This window comes from Sturnira hondurensis, unplaced genomic scaffold (assembly GCF_014824575.4).
Source record: "Sturnira hondurensis isolate 20B ecotype Veracruz unplaced genomic scaffold, ASM1482457v3 Scaffold0016684, whole genome shotgun sequence".
Lineage (NCBI taxonomy): Eukaryota > Metazoa > Chordata > Mammalia > Chiroptera > Phyllostomidae > Sturnira > Sturnira hondurensis.
The window spans coordinates 805,465-819,991 of NW_028089315.1; the positions used below are offsets into that span (position 1 = coordinate 805,465).

Here is a 14,527-nt window from a genome sequence, read left to right on the forward strand (position 1 = left end):
GCACCACACTTTTCCTCCCTAAGTTGATCCCCTTTTTGTTGTCTGTGTCCATGGGTTGTGCATAAATGTTCTTTGGCTAATCCCTTCTTTGTGAGTTCTCCTGAGAGTAACAGGTACCTAATCTATAACGATTCTTGTTCCCATAGGTATCTCTCACTCAGTATCAATTTTCAGACTTTCTTGTCCTAATGTAAGTGCTCTGTTTCATGTTCTTATCCTGACTGTTGTTTCTGACCCTTTAAAATCTGCCTCCTACGCATTCTGTCTGCCATGTGTGCCCTTTAACTTTCTAAGGAAAGGAGACATTTTTTTCTTTACTATGGAATAAGTATTCTAAAAAATATTTTTTTATTTATTTTTTGAGAGAGGGGAAGGGAGGAAGAGAGGGAGAGAAACATCAATGTGTGGTTGCCTCTTGCACACCCCCTACCTATGACCTGGCCTGCAACCTAGACTTGTGCTCTGACTGGGAATTGAACTGATGACCCTTTGGTTCCCAGGCCAGCACTCAGTCCACTAAACCACACCAGCCAGGGCTGGAAGGGATATTTTCTAGTGTTTAAAATAACTTATCTCAAGGATGCATTAGGCAATCAAGGTATTGGCATGTTAGGTATGTACTTTGTCAATAAAATAATTCAATGTATCAAACATTTACTTTATATGTGAGACTGTTGGCTACAAGCAGTAATGCACACAAAAAATAAATTAAACAGAGTCCTTTATTTATGAAACTGAAATCATTAGGGATGTTAAGATACAGTAAAAAATCATTGTGTCATCTGTAAAAGTTCCCATGATAATAATGAATGGCCAGTTTCCTTAGACCAGTGTTTTCCATTCCTAAAAATTGTGCAAATAACAACCAGAATAGAATAAAATCTATTTCTGCAAACATATTAAAACTATAAATTCCCCCAAAGTCACAACATAAGTACTTTGTTACATAAATTATATGTATGCATGGATAAGGAAACATCATTAATAATGATTATTTGAATATTTATTGTCAAAAGGAATGTCCATGATATTTTTTCAAGATAAAAGAAGGTTAAAAATGTGATGTTTACTGCAGGATTTAAATTGCTTTTAAAATGTATGTCTAGGAGAGAAAAAGAGAATGATACAGAGAGAGAGGTTTGAAAATGTCTAGAGAATCACACACGACATTTTTAACAAGAGTTATCTCAGGGCACTGGATTTTTCAGTTACATTTTCCTTTTGCTTATTGTATTTTTAAATCATCTCTCTAAAATTTACATACATTTAGGCTATAGTCTATGGTGCATTTTTGTTTCTTATTAAATGTAGTTTTCCACAAATCTAAATATACTAATACAAAAAATCAGCTATTGTCATCCATAAGAGTTCACTCGAAGATATCTAATTCTTCATAGGAGGTGATGAAGATATGAATCTTTCTGTATACTAGCTGCCTTTGTAATGTGTCATCAAAGTTATAATTAAACATTACCAGGAATGAGACTGACTTTGTCATCAATTAAACATACATTTAATTCTTCTTATTACTGGAACATCTTTATGCAACCAGATGCTTTAGTTAACCAATGATGTCAATGTTTGGTTTACTCCACATATGTGATGTTTCAATGAGTTAAAAAAGCCCCCCCCCCAAATAAAATATACACAAGTTTGTTTAAACATTTATTGATAAAGCCTTCCTTATTAAAACATCCATTTTAAGCATTTAAAACTTCAATTTATATAATTGTAAAACGTGTACAAATCCTTACCACTGGCCCCCATCTTGTATGTTTTGAAGAAAACAGATTCTTCAGTTTCTTCAAGTCATAAATAAAATGAGAGCAACTAGGATATGCTTAAGGGCTCTGGGTTTCGCCTGTGACTTTATCTCGTGATTAACTCATACACATTTTACTACTTGACATTTATGACACATTTGGCCGACCTTGGATTATTTGTGCACTCATTAGAATTTTCCCCTTTCCTCTAGAAAACTGAACTTGCAAGATAAATTAATTATGCAATAAGAGAGATGTTACTCTCTGAGAATGTATGTGTATAGATATGGCAATGTTCTAGAAGCACTCTGTGCTATTTTTTTCTTGAATAGGATGAGTGTATCATCATGATAAATATTCCACTTTGTCCATGAAGAAAACATGTGCTATGGGATTCTACACCTTGTCATTTCTAACCAACCTTGGGATATTTGCTCTGTCACAGACACTACTATAATATTTTTGAAATTGTTCTCATTTTTAGATTCTTTTTTTCTCAGAGGCTCAGATGAATGTGTGGCCAAAATGTGATATGGACGCAAATCCTACACTTGGGATATTCCTTAAGAAATGTATACCTGATTTAGACAACAGAATGCTTTTCTCCACCAGTTTACATGTCTATTTTCAGAACTTTATTGTGAGGATCTTATGTAAGGAACAAGGAACTTTATTGTGAGATCAATAAGGAATACACTATAACTATTTAAAGCATGTTTCTTTGTAATGCCCTGAGTCACACATGCCTATACAAACCTAAACAGTCTACTTTTAAGCTCCTATAAGAATGTGTGAAGTTTCCTTATACACAGAAGATGTGGAGATAGGTAGGGCTTAATATGTGAGTGTGGATTGAGAGGGAGAAGGAGAGGGAAAGAGGAAGAGAGGGAGGGAGGGAAAGAGAGAGAGAGGGAGAGAGAGAATGAGAATATGATCAAAGGGGCTTAAGAGATTATTTTGACTTGTCAATAATAGTGTCTTTAAGTAAGCTGCTAAACTTCTTAGTACTGATGAAGTAAATCAGTAAAAACAACCATGCAAAAAAAAAAAAAAAAAAAAAAAAGCAGAGAATCACCAAACTGGCTGCGAGGACAAACTACCAATAAAGCAGCCCAATGCCAATGATCAGTAGGGCATCAATTTGTCTTTTGAGCTGTAGCACCTGGTACTAATTAGTGCAAAGAGCTCGGCAATCCCTGTGTGGTTAGCACACTCAGCTCTCTCCTGTATGTGCTGTGAGAAGCAGGACAGCTAATTGCTGTTGCTTCAGTGCCAGTGAATCAACATGCTGAGCTAATAGCGACAGATAGAGGGCAGACAGATTCCTGCTAGCGGCTTAGAGTTAGTTGCTTGTGGTAACTAAGGCAGTTGGCATATAGCTCAGAACGGGGAGAAAGAAAGAGAGTATGCCTTCTGGGTTCATTTTGTTGAGGTGTTTTTCTTTTCCTCTATAATATCTTCTTGATGATACAAGACTGGATATTAATGCCTCACAGACTCAAGAAGTGTAACGCGTGAATGAATCGTTTGGACCTACATTATGAGCCCTGGTTGTTTTGAAAGAGATGTGCAGGAGGCAGCCTTGGCAAAAAAAACTTGCTGCATAATCTTACATGGGCTAAAGATGAAACTTTAACCTGGTAAGTTCTTCCTCCTCCCACCTCCTTTTCTTTATCTGTTGAATTTAAAGCTGCAGGGAAGCACAGAGAAAGTTAGGAGCTTGTTCCAGAGCAATGGGTCTCTGTCATGCTTCTTCCAAAAACAGAGTAGTAGTGATGTACAAGTATTTATCTTCTGGGAGAATGAACACAGGTCCTTGTCCTGCTATTTTTCCTGATTACTGTGCGGCATCATAATTTTATTGAGATGTCAAAGCAATATTTAGACACACGTGTAAAATGGTAACTCTGTGTGGTTAGTCATTTTTTTAAAATGTCACTCCTCAACCATGTTCTTTGCTTCTCTCTCTCTGACAAAATATAGAAAAAGAAAAAGGGCCAAAGTATGGGTATGCTGTGTTTGTTTGTTTTTGTATGTGCAAATATATGTGTATGATGTGTTGTGTGTGGTAGCTGCTGGAGGTTGTATGTAATGGGTAAGTTTAGGTGGCTAACTCTGCATCACAAATAACAGCATTATTTTTGTGTTTTGTTATAATATAAAGTTACCTGATATATTCACTGCAGATGTTTTAGGATATCTGCTTTACAAAAATAACTTGGAGCATTTAGAATTTGAATCCAGATGGACTTTATTCTTATAATACAAAGTTAATAATATATAGTACTAACAACTTTTCCCCTTCGTGGTGTGGCCTTTAAAAACATAATTTGATTGAATGTGGGAGGTGGGGGATGGGTAAAGCAGGGTGGAGGTAATGGGGGGAAATGGAGACAACTGTCATGAACAACAATAAAAAAAAGAAGCACACTTTGGTAGTTACAGAAAAGGAGGGCCCTGAGAAACAAGAGTCAGGCCCAGCCTGCTGGTTCTCCAGAGAGTATCGGTCGTGTGCACAGGTGGTCATCGGTTTGATGGAGTTGTAGCATGTATGCAGACAGCCATTGTTAACTAGAGGATAATGTGACGGCCTCATGTAAGGTTAACTCCAAGTCCTTACTCATTGGTTTTCACAAATAGAGCTAATTGTCAAGTGTAGTAACCAAATACTTAAGGGGTAGAGTTATTGTGTGGCTTAACATGGGAGAAGCAAGTAATTTGTAAAAGACGAATATCTGAAGCATAGAATGCTCCTTGTAGTTTTCACAGCAAGTTTGAATTTTTTGTATATGCTCATGTGAACTTATTTTTGTACTACCAATTGGCTCTTTTAAAACTTTCTTTAGTTTTCTTTAATTGCAACTAAGTCAGTGTATTTATCTGTACACGAGTCTTCAAATTTCAGCAACCTGATCTCCTCAACTCTGTACTCATTCTCCTATGAAATAAAAGGGGGACTTAATGTGCACCTGGTTGCACTGAGTGAGGACACCCTCACCTCTCAGCTGTTGCAATAATGCATAGAGCAGGGGGTGTGAATTCCCTCACTTTGCCACAGATGACCTCTAAACATTAGCCGTTAAAGGACCTGAATTGATCATGGTATGTGCTATCTTACTGTTAACTACTTGTTTAGAATATTATGGGGTAGAATTTTTAGTATTCTTTATAAAGAGTTTTAGATAAAAACTTTCATTTGCTAAGATTTTTGGAATAATATATCCATTAAAGATATTATTTGACGAGCTTATCTAATTAATGTGTAGACTATAAAATTAGTTCAAAAATGGTAATATTTGTAATTCTAAGAAGAAATAAGCTAGAGTTCAAGTTAAATGTCCATTATAAACTTTTTTAGTCTTTCCACATTTAAATTTTGCATAGTACGCATTTTGTATTCTTATCATCCAACTTTATAGGCAGAGGAAGACCTAAACTGAAGCCATTTGTAAAAATTCGCCAGTATCTGGTAAACAGCCTTAGTTTGAAATTAAATGCGAAAGGTAATTATTATTTTCTTGTCGAAACAAATGACTATTTTTCTTTAATCATAAAATGTGTCATGCAAATATATGTTGAACAATTAATTATTCCTGTCTATAATCACTTGAACACGTGGGCTTTTACCTCATGAATAAATAATAAGCCTTTATAATAAAAGTAAAAAGTGAAACTAAAATAATAAAGCAATCCCCTAAATGTGAATATTTGAATGGTAGAGGAGCATATTACCCCTACTTTAAATGTGCAGGTATAATTTTAGACAATAAGAACTTTGATTCCTATTTACTGAACTTCTCGCATAAACCAGCTATTATCTTAACTCCATCCTCGCACAGAAGCCCCTGTATAAATTTACACCTTAATGTAGCCTGGACAGCAGGTATAAATATATGGTTTTAACTTTTACTAAGGATTCCAACCTAGGAATAAATTCAACTTAGCAGAAACAATAATCTCAACCAAGAGATTGCTTCTAAATCAACTGGGCATGTTTATCGTCTAAAAGTTTAATTTTGCTTGGAACTCTGGGTTTAAAGTAGGTTTTAGTAACAATTTTATGTTTCTCTTCTCTCCTTTTTTAAAGAATTGTTCTTACTATTGGCATCACTGGTATTTTTGAATGCTGTTGTCATTCTATGTCTCACACATATGTGGAAGGCTATCCAATTATGGTATTTAAAAGATAATTTTACTTGACGGGAATGACTTTCCAGAATGTTTTTTGTTTCTCCCAACTAAAACTTTGTTTGGATATAGATATGATATTTTATCATGGGTTTTTTTTTATTACTGTATAATATAGTACAGCATAGATTCAAAAGTAATGGTGACGCATGGGGCTTCATCTATCAGTTTTGTGCTTCACTGAGTTACATGAGGAGGTGATGGAAGGAACTATGAGAATTCATTCGTGCTCATAGTTAATTTTGAGTGAAAAAATAACTACTACAAGAAATTTATAGCAAGATTATGTCCTCTTGGTAGTCTCTGTATAAATGTCAAAGGTTCAAACACTCAGAAACTGAACTAATGTTTAACTTTCATATAATTTGAATACTGGAGCCACTTGGATAGAAATAAAGATAGGATCAGAGAATATACATAGAGATTCCAAATGCAACCATTACTTTCTTGCACATAAGAATGATGTGCAAGGTAAGAAGGTAATTTTGAATGTGAATATGAGTAGCATGACCTTGGAGTAGAATCACTACCTGTAATGTGTAAACCAATCACCACCTGTAATGTACACACCAACGTGTCAGCTTTACAGATAGTGAATATGAGTATCACTTGTTCTTAGTCTGCAAATAAGTCACTAATGAATGAGATACACACACACACACACACACACGATGTATTCATTGAAGTGTGGTGCACAGGAACTTCAGATTCTGGCATAAACAACAATTCTTCCCCTTGCGCATTCCCTAAGTATTTTTGAGTCAGTGCCCACATTTGTGAAACTCGGCCTGTTGGACTTTTTGTAAGGAACAGTTAAGAGAATGAATAAAAATATTTAAATTGTTAAATGATCTAATGTACAACTAATCATTCTAATATTCTGGCAACTACTTCTTCAGATTTTTTGTTGTTGTTTGCATTTCTACAACAAACAATAATAGCAACCAAATGATTTCCCATCTAACCAGTAAAAGTTTCTACCTGAGCGCTGTAATGGACAAATTTCCTTTTATCTCACAAGTTGTTTAAAGGTTGCACTCAACCTTAATATCAGATCATGGCTATTGAAGCAGCAAATGTAAAAGGCAAAAGCAGTCATTACTTCAAGAAGCTAAAGAATATAAAGCACTTCTTTCCTTCCACCTGGTAAATGGAAAAATCCAAAGCTTGTTTATTGTGTTGTTTGATGGATAAGAAATTGACAGGAGGTGTAACTTCGTTATGGCCTTTAGCGTGTAAACATTCTCAGGCCACGGCAGATGTGTAGTTCCCATTACTTTGAAAAGTCATTCATTCAAATGCCTAGTGAAAGGGTGGGTTTCAGACAGAATTAAGCGCTGTTTCCTGAATGGGAAGACGACGCTGTGTGCGATGAAGTGCATCATTCAAACCGGAGCTCAGTTAATGAATGCTCTCCCTGTGGTTTTCATGGAGGTGTCAGAATGAGCCTTTTCTGATTCTGCATCACTGAATCCTTATGGAAATGCAAATTGTTTATCCAAGGACACTGACTTTCCTTTTTGCTTGATCATTTAGGGGACTGATTTCTTCAACCTTACAGCACACCACTGGAATCCAGAGAAGGTTCATTAAGACAGATGAGTGGTTGTTATTTTTCTAACACCTTAAGTCACTGTCTGTGAGGCAGAGACACAGAGAAGTGAGAGAGATGCACAGAGATACACAAAGAGAGACGCAGAGATGGTCATTGAAGAACGAGAGAAACAGAGAAAATCACACAAAGAGAGATGAAATAGCCCTGACCAGTGTGGCTAAGTTGGTGGTGCATCGTTCTGCAAAGCAAAAAAATTGCCAGTTCTATTCCAGGTAGGGGCATATGCCTAGGTTGCGGGTGTGGTCCCCAGTCAAAACATGTACAAGAGGGAACCTATTGATGTTTCTCTCCCACACCGACTCTTTCTCCTTCCCTTCCCCTCTCTCTCAAAATAAATAAAATATTTTAAAAATAGATGAAATAAAGTTAGAGACAGAGTCAAAGATGAGCAAAAAACAAATGAGGTCAGAGAGAGGGACTAAGATACACAGAGAAAAAAGGGAGAAAGAGAAAAGGAGTCAAAACAAAAAGTCAGATAGAAATGGGCAGGAAAAGACAGACTGGCAGAAAGGCATATGGTTGAAAAAAGAAAAAAAGGAGAAGATATATCGGTAGGGGAAGGAGAATAGAGACAAAACGACTGAGGACAGAGACAGAAAGGGAGATTGAGAAAGACAGACAGAGAGCAGGGGGTGGAGAGGCAGAGGCAGAGCCTGAGATCCAGAGATGGGGAATGAGACACAGAGGGGGTGTGTGTGAGAAGATGAGAGGAGAACAGACGACATGGAGCTTTAATTCTGCTCTAGTCCCTTACTAGTGACGAGCTTGTTATCTAAGCTCTCAGCCCTGGTTTCTGTCTATGGAAGTTTAGCAAAGGATTAATTCACATCTATAAATCATCCTAGCACAGGACCTAAAACTAAGAAATGTCTCAGTAAATGGGGACTGATATTTATCATCAATTCTCATCAATGCCCAAGTGGGATTCCAGCAGTATGGGCTTCAGAGTCAGAGCTCAAGTCAAATCCTGGCTCACCCCTTGTGCCATATGGAATATAGCAAATACTTTCACATTCATAAGCTCCAGTTGCTTCACTTGTGAAGATATTATTTTCTACCTCATGGTCATGCTCTATGAATTAAATAGAAAAGTATATTTCATCTGGAGCTTTGCACAGTTTATTTTAGTAGTTCTATTCACTAACTCAGTGTCCAGAATTTAGTGAGTGTTCAATAATTATTTAATCAATACATGCATATTTGCTCTGAATATTAATTTTTGAAATGGTGTTTTGGAGTTTTAATATAAAACACTGCAATAACATAGCCAGTTTCCTCCTGTCTGCTCTGCAGAGAAAGGTGGTATTTATTTGCAGGACTGCTATAACAGAGCTCTTCCTGCTATCCATCCTACTTTCTCTTTTTTAAATATTTTATTTATTTATTTTCAGAGAGAGGGGAAGGGAAGGAGAGAGGGAGAGAAATATCAATGTGTGGTTACTTCTCATGTGTCCACCACTGGGAACTGGCCTGCAACCCAGGCATGGGCCCTGACTGGGAATCAAACCACGATCCTTTGCTTCACAGGCCCGTGCTTAATCCACTGAGCTACACCAGCCAGGGCCCATCCTACTGTCTTAAGAACAAATAAAGTAATAGTTATGACCAGGAAAATCTTTCTTTTCCTGGTGGTGGTGGCTTTTTGTCACTTTTATTTATGTATTTATTTCACTTCCTTAATACAAGGAGTATTTGTAGAAGAGGTGGCTGGTATTTGGAATATTTTTAATTAAAAAAAGTGAAGATGTACTGAGGGAGCAGATGAAGTTAGAACAATTAAGTTAGAAAAAGGCAGCAAACTGAGGAGTGAGAAAAAGGATTTTGGAAAGCTGATATAAACGTGGGCCTACTTTTCTGAATTTCAAGAAGAGATGGCATAAAGGGGCATTAAAAAGGATATGCATGGTTTATAAATGAAAATGTGTTTTACAAATGCACTCAAGTTATTTGCTGATGATATAAGGTAAATTATGGGAAGGTAAAGTGCTTTGCCAAAATATTAACTGAAAGGTTCATAATTTCAATTACAATTTTTTTATTTTTTTATTTCTTGACTTTTTAAATACTTGACTTTTTAAATGAGCTCTCTTTACTAAGTATGTTCCTTATTCATGGCTATATTTAGAGGAAAGTACACTAATAATGTGTGTAAGAGTTTGATTTGAATGTTTTTTATCTTCTGCCTTTGTTGTGCTGTTAAATTAGTTCGATAAATAAATAAGTGACTAAATATTGAATATCTATTATATGCAATAACTATTCGTGGTACTTTTAAATATGTCAAGGTACAAGGTACTTTGTACCCTGTACAAGCTAGATAATGTAGAACAGAAATTTCTTTCCCTGTTAATTTCATGTCTGAATATCTCCGCATGAGTCCCTTCATCTCATAGGTGTTGACAGTCTATTAAACAACCTTAGTTTCTAGCTGATGCTAAAAGCATGGAATAGAATGCTCTGTTTTGGAACATTAGCTATTGTTACCTAGACTTGCTAATACTTTACAGAAAATGAGAGCAAAAATTTTAGGCATCTTTACAAGGTTTATTGAGAAATTTTCACTTGGGATATACTGAGTTCACAGTAGCATGCATTATATGAATTCCTGTTTTGTATTCATATATTAATGTTAAGAATAGAATAAAAATTCAACAGAGCTTTAGATAATAAGGCTTCATTTTAATATAGTTGCAAACAATTTTTTTCCAGTGATGGTAACATCAGTGGAAGGTGTGTAAATAAGGAAATGCTCAAGCAAAGAATAAATTAAATGAGCAAGGAAATGCTCAAGCAAAGAATACATTTCTGGTATTTATGTGTCACCAATGGCAAGACTCTGAAACACACTGACAGTCTTCTGTGTGTGAGACTGGCTTGTCACAGGTGGGCTTGACTGTGATGCATTCAAACAGCCGTGGCCTTGTGTTTTATGACCCAAATCTGGGTGAAAAAGTCTTCAAAACATTTTCAGAGTGTCTTCAAAACACTCTGCCCGGCTGGTGTAGCTCAGTGGATTGAACGTGGGCCTGTGAACCAAAGGATTACAGTTCGATTCCCAGTCAGGGCACATGCCTGGGTTGCATCCCAGCAGGAGACGCATGAGAAGCAACCATACATTGATATTTCTCTCCCTTTCTCCTTCCTTCCCCTCTAAAGATAAATAAATAAAATATTTTAAAAAGAGCACACTCTGATTGCTAAGCTCTGGGGCAGTTAAAGGTTTAGGGGAAGACTGTTCAGCACTTGGGGAGAGAATTCTCATAAATACCCTTGTTAAGGTGATTCAGCTAACATAGCAAGCCTCCCCTGCTTCTCGTGGTACATAATTTGATTTGCTAAGCTTCTCATACATTCTACAGTCAAGAGGCTGATTTATATTATCATTCTCTCCCCACTTTTGCCATTTTCTATGTAATTTTCTGTTATCAGCCAAATAAGTTACTGGTTTTCCACTTGCAAACATCAACAAGCTTGCTAAAATCACACATTTTTTCCCACCACTTTGCACTTGTGATTTAATATTTATTTTACTACCTTTACTAAGTTTAGTTTCTGGAGGGCAACAGCTAAGAACTTTGGGTACTTTTGATCATCCTTCCTCTTAATGTTATAAATTTACATTTCAAAATAAAGTTAATAAAAAGTAGCTTTTGGAGTAATAGTAAAAGAGTCATATTTAAACATGGACTAAAAATTAAAAGGTTCATTAAATGTCTTCTCGATGACAATATATCAAGAAGATATGTTGTGATTAAATCACTGATACTTTGGAAATATTTGGTTTTTTAACTTACTAAGTTTATCTTAATTGCTTGCTTGTCACTGAATTATATTTGGAGCAATTAAAAGTCACCTCCAGCATCTATTTTTTAATTAAAGCACAAGCACACACACACACACACACAGACTGGCTTATTATCACACTTATTTCTGCTGCAATGCAGTTTAACAGTGAACATGGATGTTGAAGACATAGCGGAAGGAAGAAGTAAGCTGTTATATAACTCTTTGGGAAATTCTCTCTCCTGTAGTTTTTCAGCAAAGGGTAGGAATTTAATACGGAACAAATAGAAACAAGATTTTTTGGATAAATTACTGCACTAACACAAAGAGTATATTTTAGGATGTTTTGTTTGAAGGCAGTGGTCATATCAAAGAAATTCTTGTAAATGTTATAAAATATCTTGGCTACATCAATTTTAGGTTATTGGTATTTTTAAAGCCACCCACTATGTTAGCAGTGCTTTTTTATGTAGGAAAAATCACCCCAAATTCCTGAGGCACTCATCATTTCCTCCTCTCTCACAAGGAAAGTGATATTTTTTCTTGGAAGTCTCATAAAGGAAATGGCCAAGGTTCTAGGGGTCCTTCATTCTGTAAAGAATGAGATCCATAATTTTGCATTCAAATTCAAGGGCCCAGTAAGTGATTTATGAAGGCAGTTTTCCTTGTGTCCATTGTGATCTGGCTACCACAACCACTGCTTATCTGAAATGCCAAATACCAATGTCACCACTGACCCCTTAACTGCTAAATTCAGTGGAAGATTTCAGGCCTTGTCTTACTTTCACCCATCTGCATTATTTCATATTGCTGACTACTCCTTGATCTCTGAACCTCTCTCTTCTCTTAATTTTTATGGCACGAATTTTTCTCTTGTTTTATTGTGTTGCTTTCTACATCTTAGCTCTCAAGGCACATTTCAGATTAGTTTTCAGGTTTGCATATGTCTTATATATTAGTGTGCTCAGTTCTTTATTTCTTTTATTTCACATTACTTCTTATTCAATTTATCCACTCTTAAGTTCCTAATTTCTTCCTGCAGATAAAAAATAAAATTATATCTCTAATACCTATAATGTGTATTCCAAAGCTCAGTCAGACCTGCAAAACCAGCTCTCTTGGAACTTCCATTTAGGTATCTCATGGTTATTTCAAACTCCTTAGTCATGTGACTAAGCTCATGACCTCTTCCAACCCCTACTTCCCAACCTCTCCTTCTTTTTTCCTGTATTCTTATTTCAGTAACTAATGACAACCCATATCAAATCATTCAATCTCAAAACCTGTGTGTCAGCCTTCTAGGTCTTTCTCACCCTTTCTGCTCCTATCTCATCGAATAACACAATCTTTCTGTCAACCCTACACATTAAGAAATGGAGAATCAAACACCCCTTTCATTCTTTCCTGAAGATCGTCATTTCTCAACTAATACCCAACTCATCTGTTTCCCCCTTCTTCACTTTCTGTGCCTGTTTCCCTTTCTCCTGCCTCCGTTTTTCTACAATGCTGCCATTCTCATCATATCCCTGCCTTGTTAAGATACTCAAATGTATTATCATTCTATTTATCCAGCCTCTCCCTTGGAATTTCTCCCTCTGACCAATCATGTTTATGCAAAAGAAAACGAAGGGAATGCACTGTTCTGTGTAACTGAGAGTGCAGGGAGGTAGATGAGGATTGCTACACGGATTTACATTTCGCATGAAACTGTAGGATGCATCTCTTTATTTGCTTTCTTGGGTGACTGAGTATGTTCTCAAAATCTGTGTATATTGGTTCTTGGCAGCTTTGAGCTCACACCATCACTGCACCTAGTACAAAAGAAGATAAGAAAGTTCATATTCTAATAATTCAACCAACAACTTTTATGTTGAGTCTGCTTGGCTCTGATTTACTTGAATGTTTCATCGACCTTATGGGTGAATGGTGAATAATGTAGACTGCCTTAGTCTAAGTTATATGCTATACTATTGGTTCCTGGGTACGGGTTAGTTGTAGAAAGTATAGACATATTGTGACTTAGCTTGCAAAAAAAGAATTTTTGAGTATAACTAAGGTGAAAGACATTTAATTGCCTCTTATCTAGAACCAGATTGGTTAGTCTTTTGACACTAATGTTGGCTATCACACAATAATGTGTGAATCCTTATACATCTTCCCTAAAATGTTAAATACAAATACTCAAAATATATATCCTCTTTAAGTGAAGGACTGTAACATGAATCATATATACTTCTGTATGTAATAACCATAAATAAAATACATTCAGGTCTGTATTGTAGGTCATCATGTTCAATCATTTAGATTCTTGTGGAATATATTTTTTATCTGTATGTAGAATATTTTTGAAATGCTTTAAACTTTGGTGTGTGATTTATAAACTGCTTTTAGCATGTATTTGTTATCAACTCTTTAGAGATTTCTCTCTAATTTTTAAGAATGAACAGTTTAATCAAATTATTTTATGTAATACACTTGTAAAAAAGAAGATCAAGTCCTACTTACTACATTAAAATTGACATTCTATCTGAAGGTAAGATCTTCAAAGGCAGATAGTTTAGGGACCCAGTTTTTGATGTTACATATCTAGGCTACACAAGCAAAATCTAGAGCAAACAACTCCAATCATGTTATATAGCATTATGGATACCTTTACATAGTTAACCTTGGAAGGAGTTAGCAAACCTAAGCACAGTGGTTATGAACCACAAAAGCATTATTGTAGTGTAAAGATAGTATCAGTGCCTGCCATGCCATATTGGATTTTATTCTCATTATTTTAAAATAATAAGAATTGTTGTCTTGGTAACAATACATTCTTAGAGGAAGCAAACTCTAATAAAATCACGTATTAAAGAATAAACTATAAAGAACTGTGGTTTGTCTTTTCATTGTATTGACATGGATTCAGGAGCCTGCATCTCACTGTGTTCCAGGAGGCATCTCCTTCATTAGAAACTCTGCTACTATATTTACATTTTCCATAGTTATGTCCCCAACAGCAGTGACCTGTTTAATGCCATCAATTGTTTATTAAATGAATAAATCAGACTTGTTTTTTGATACAGCTGTTACTTATGACTAATCTATACTTCACACTTTTGATTTCTATAAATAAAGCATTGTTAGACATTTGAAATCTGAGAAGGGTGGATTCTCAGAGAATACTGTTGAGAGT

At 35.7% G+C, this 14,527-nt stretch overlaps 1 protein-coding gene across 2 annotated transcripts in view; it reads left to right on the forward strand.

Annotated features, from left to right (window-relative positions):
* Nucleotides 1–2,933: 2,933 nt before the first annotated feature.
* PCDH15 (protocadherin related 15) overlaps nucleotides 2,934–14,527 on the forward strand; it is a 791,076-nt gene continuing 779,482 nt past the window's right edge. The window contains exon 1 of one of the 2 annotated variants that reach the window (XM_037066919.1): nucleotides 2,934–3,403. The gene's annotated coding sequence lies outside the window, so the exon portion shown is untranslated. The remainder of the gene's footprint in view (nucleotides 3,404–14,527) is intronic. The other variant, XM_037066920.1, reaches the window with a different exon arrangement.